Consider the following 6,000-nt stretch of genomic DNA (forward strand, 5'->3'; position numbering starts at 1 on the left):
TTGTTAAAATGCAACTTCGTCATTCGCGGAAACGGTTGTGGCATAAGGAAGAAAAAGATTTCGCGTCACAAATTCATTCCAGAGGACCTCGAGTTTACCGGTATTTATGGACAAAACAAGGAATTGCGTTACCTTGCGAGACTTTAGTACGGCAATGGATGAATGAAACGGTTATTTCTCCTGCCTTCAACCCTGTAGTTTTCGCTAAATTGAGAGAGAAAGTGGGGCAAATGATAGACTATGAGAAAAATTGTACACTCATGTTCGATGAGATGTCACTTCGCGAATTACTAGAGTATGACTCGCGTTTGGATTGCGTTACGGGTTTTGAAGATTTCGGCGAGTTCGGTAGATCGAGTCAAATCGGTAATCACGCGTTAGTTTGTATGATTCGGGGGTCACGATCGTCTTGGAAACTACCCATTGCGTATTTTATTTTGAATGGCGCAATTCGAAGTCACGTATTAAAGTACATCATAGATGAGGCTGTACATCGGATCCATGATTGTGGGCTTCAAGTTAAGTTTATTGTTTGTGATCAAGCGCAGGCCAATATTTCAGCCATTAACGCTTTGATGACAAAGGTCCCCCGAAAAAAGGAGGCCAGTGTTCTTGCTAGTTCGGGAGATGATCTGACGCAAGTTACTAAGAATTCTGACGATTCTTTCGAACGGGATGCACAATATTACTTATTTGAAGGTCACAAAATCTATTTTGGCTTCGATCCACCTCATCGCCTCAAAGGATTGCGCAATAATCTCTTCGCGTACGACTATTTGCTCCAAGAAATCCAAACTCATCCTTCGACGGAAGACACAAGCCTTTCCGAGAAGGAAGCGATGCTTTCGGACCACGAAGGAATGGCTTCTAATGGGGAAAGTAGTGTTTCTGACGGAACGAGTCAGTTTGTAACGCAAACTATTTCTTGGGGGGCAATCAGAGAGCTTCGCGAAGTCGAAAAATCGAGTGTTGTTCGGGCAGCGCCGAAGCTGACCGATAGACACGTCGAAATGAATTGTTTTTCAAAAATGAATGTTTCAATGGTGGCTCAAGTTTTTAGTCATTCAGTCGCGCAAGCTCTACGTATGGGCCACGTGAGCGGAGATTTAAAGCACGAATCGTGTATTGCAACCGCGGACTTTCTGGAAAAAGTCAACAGACTCTTTGATTGCCTCAATGCACGCGCAAATTCGGATTCGAATCCGTTTCGGCGTGGTTTATAAATTAACGATACGCGTGTAGAGGACACATTGAACGAGGATTTACTTTGGCTCGCGAATATAAATGTTAAAGGTGGGAAAAATCCACCTACCTTCAACAATTTTCAGTTCACGATCAAAAATATTCTAGCTTTATGGCAAGATCTTCGAGCAGAGGGGGTCCCATACCTTCTGACTTGAAATCTCAATCAAGATCCTCTAGAAAATCAATTCGGTTTTTGGCGATCTCAATAGGGTAATAATGTCAAACCATCCGCGAGACAGATTCGATTTTGTGCGCAACGATCTATGTTCCTAGAGGCTGTAATTTCACCTCCAAGAGGGGCAAATTGCCAGAATGATAGAACCGCTTGTTTATTGGCCAGTGATACAGCAACGACCAGTGCGTTGAATAACTCATTGCCCAATATACAAGTAAGCGACAACGCTAATTTTTTTGCAGGCGATAACGACGAAGATTTAGAATTCGAGCCGGTCGAACTAACTATCGATGATGTTCAAACTGCGGGTGATCGCGCTTCCCTCAAAGAGTCCTCCATTCGTTACGTTGCGGGTTCTATTGCCCAGTCGTGTTCGAAAAAATTCCATTGCGATAACTGCCAATCTTTCATGTCGAAGACTAATACGCAACTCGAGATCGCGAATGAAACTTTAATATTCTGGAGAGCGTATTCGTGTCAAGAAGGGGATCATTTTGGGAAATGAATCGTGCCGACCAATGATTTCAATAATGTAGTTTCTGCCGGTTTCAAAATTTTCGAAGCTGCGATCCAGCCAAATCTTCATAATAAAAAACTTCAAAATACTGTCCGTGGGGTGTTTTGAACCGTGGCTTAAACGCGAGTATCCTCAATGGTTTTCAGATGTTTCGGGAACAGTTTGCGAGTATCATCGGTCATTTTGCATCAAATTATTGAGTAGATGCATCGTTTTTTATAATTTGAAATGGCTATCGCAAGATCTTCGCGATAAACCGAACGGGAAAAGACAGTTGGGAAAGGGTATGAAACAAAATGCGAAATTGAAGTTATTTTCCCATGGGTAGTTGTAGATTGTTTGCATAGTTTACTAGGAACATATATCGTTCGGCACGCGCTGGGATTGGTAGCGCTCACAGGACAATTTTTCATCCCGGAATGCATGAAAAATTGTCTGTTGAAGGTTAATTTTTTCCCATCCGCGAATTATTTGTGTCTTTATTTTATCAAAAGAAGAGAACGGGGTCAAATGGGATGCGAAACAATTTTTCAATTGTTAACGATTTTTATTCTACTGAATGAAATGAACTCACTATTCTCTTATTCCGAATTCTGTATTCCAGCTACAGATTTGGAGAAGATTTAGTCAATTCCATCCCATAGCCCTGGAGCTATTAACATTTTACACAAAACTTTCGCGGGCAATTGACCCCATTGTAGTCTTACAATATTTCAGTTAATATATCTATCAGTTGTATCTATCAATGTAAAAATATATTTCTTTGTTGGTTGTTCTGATTTTATTTCACAATACCATCCGAACTCTCCTATTTCCATATCCTTCCTCTCCCGGTGGAACATACCTCACCACCTTCTCGTGGTTTCCACTGAACAATGATGTGAAACTGTTGTATTCGGAGACAATGACAATAAGCGGTTTCATATCATTGACCAAGAGTGAGGACAAATACCCGATTGCTAAGTAGTGATGTCCGAAATGGATTAAAGTATCGATATATATTGTATCGGTAATTTTTGAATATAGCGATATCGATATTCTTATTTAACATGTCGATATATCGGTATGATATGAAAAAAAAAATATTTGGCCTAATCTACTTTCATCATCTCACATTACTAGATAAATACTAATCAATAGACATAATTGTTAATAAATCAAGAACAACAATTCACTGCAGCAACCATGTTAGCACCACCATCAGTGGTAATTGGTAAGATGCAATCCTTTACTATTGAAAACTCGTCGGTAATATTTTCAAAGCATTCTTTTATATAATCAGCAGTGTTTGTCTGCAGGAAAGAAGACCAATATTAGTTCACTTTATGAAACTTTTTATAACTTACTATTTTTTTTTAATTTGATGCTTTTATTTTATACTTTACTTACCTGATACATTCTTCGTGCTATCAATGTCACCATCTCATGTTCAGATTTAGGAGTGTAGTGATTTGCTGTGTTAAGAAAATGCGCTGTTACTACGATGAAACTTCGTGTCGAGTTCATGAGAGTTGATATATCACTTGTTGAAGCAATATTATTTATCTCACTTAATTTTTGTGTTACAATGGCTTTGGTAGTGGCCTATCTTTGTTCCATCAAGCCAGTTATCTGTAATGAGGAATGAATCATAAAATAACATTTAAAAATAAAAAGGATAAGATAATAATTTTATATTATAGTTTGCTTACTCTAGTTCGTGATGGAGCCTTATAGCGTGGGTAATAACGCTCATCAGTCTTTTCAATCCTGATTTTTCCACACAAGATAGATGTATGTTGTCTTTGCAATCATGTAGACCAAAGCTTCATTTATTTGGCTTGTTTTATGACCCTCTGTTAAATTGAGAAAAATAAAAAAATTAGAGCATTCTTATGAACTAAAATCTAAACAATACAGCAATTTGATATCAATAAAAAATATCTTCAAACATACCTATGAGTGTAGTCTGTTGCCCCAAGCCTTTCCTCTGACTATCTTTGTAGGATTCAATCTGAAAAAAACATATTGAACATTTTGTATATATTTCATTACACTTGTCGTCGGAAATAGTATTAAGGTTAAGTGAAAACACTAAAATGTAATCACACATTATTAGGTGACTGGTTACTGGTTATGAAGAAGAAATATTTAGATTCTGAAGCTACAAACTTACACAAATAAAATACTTAGACCAGTATCATCGTAAATCGCAGATTCAGACAATTCCATGAGGTGATTTTCTATCTCAGCAGGCCTATTACTAATGGTACTAGTTGAATTAGTACGCGAAACGGGTGCACAGGTTCTTGATGTAATATTCACTTCACTTGACCTTGCGTTTTTATTTTTAAGTTACAAAAACGCATGATGATGCTTATTTTTTAGATGTGTAAATAAATTCGTCGTATTGTCACTGGTTTTATATGATTTTCCACACCCATTACATGAAATGGTTTGTCTGTCTATTTTTTTGAAAAAGTTCCATACAACATTAGACATGACTGGAATGCTCGAATTATTTAGTTTACGTACGTGAATTGATTATTGATTGAATTACTTAGTTACATTGTTTGACAACTACAATCAGAATAAAAATAGGTAAAAAAACTTTTTAAGTTAAACGGTTTTATGTTAAACATACATTGCAATGTTTAAGATAAATGTACTAAAAACCGAAAAATAATAAAATAGATACAGTCGTGGGAATTATAAACATATGCATAGACTAGACTAAAATAAAACCGTGGGGCACGTCAATAGTCTACAAATTATCGACTAAATGTGCGATAGAAGAATCGTTTAATTCGTCGTTAGGCAGTTGGCCCGCAGACGGTGAGAAAATTACTTACTATTTTCTTTCGCATGGAAATTCCAATAGTTATACACTCCATGTAAATGAAAAAGATGTTTCAACTAGTTTATCGTTGGACATTCACACTGCTGGTTGGCGAGGAATCGTTTCACTGCTCGTAGTTTGTTTTTAATCGACAAAACATATGATAAAAGTTCTACTCGCTCACCACTATGAAACCCTAAAACTCGCTTATAATCGAGCTTGCTAGCTTGTTTCCACATCCTAGCCCTACTTATCACACGTCCATCGTTGTTGGTTGAACAACTGCCTAATTATAGTGTAACATTACAAAACAAACATTTTAATCAGCAATTGTAGACAATTGACGTGCCCCACGGTTTTATTTTAGTCTTGTCTATGCATATGTTTATAATTCCCACGACTGTATCTATTTTATTATGTTTTGGTTTTTAGTACATTCATCTTAAACATTGCAATGCATGTTTAACATAAAACCGTTTAACTGGAAAAGTTTTTTTACCTATTTTTATTTTCTAGTTTTTAGTTTTTATTATAAGCCATTTAGTGGCTGCGCCCATCTTAAATATTGAGGTTGTATAGTGCACTGTATTCTTCTTGTCAAGCCTTTTTATTTGATACCCATATTGGTGGAATTGATAAAAAGTTGTTATCAGCCATTTTAGATTTCAATTTTGCATAGTAAATTGTATTCTACTTGTTGAGACCTTTCATGTGATACCCATGTTGATGGGATTGATAAAACCTAAGTTATCCGCCATTTTGGAGAGGCCGCCATCTTGGATTTCAATTTTTTATAGTATATTGTATTTTGCTTTTTGAGTCCTTTCATTTGACACCAATATTGATGGGATTGATAAAACCTACGTTATCCGCCATTTTGTAGCGGCCGCCATCTTGAATTTCAATTTTTTATAGTATATTGTATTCTGCTTGTTGAGCCCTTTCATTTGATATCCATATTGATGGGAATAATAAAACATAAATTCTCCGTCATTTTATAGCGGCGGCCCTCTTGAATTGATAATGATAATGAGTAAACATAATTGTACTGTCACCAAAATCCAAAGTGTATACAAAATTTCAGATTAATCGGTTGACAGGAAGAGGGTGAAATTTGAATTACTGAATTTGACCCAAGAATAAATAATAAAAATTAAAACAAGCGGGGTGAGCTAAATAAAACCGTTTAAAAAACAGAAATACGCTCGCGCTCGCGGTGCTTGAAATTGTCAATGAGCGAGAGAG

This window comes from Diachasmimorpha longicaudata, unplaced genomic scaffold (assembly GCF_034640455.1).
Source record: "Diachasmimorpha longicaudata isolate KC_UGA_2023 unplaced genomic scaffold, iyDiaLong2 ctg00000101.1, whole genome shotgun sequence".
Taxonomy (NCBI): Eukaryota; Metazoa; Arthropoda; class Insecta; order Hymenoptera; family Braconidae; genus Diachasmimorpha; species Diachasmimorpha longicaudata.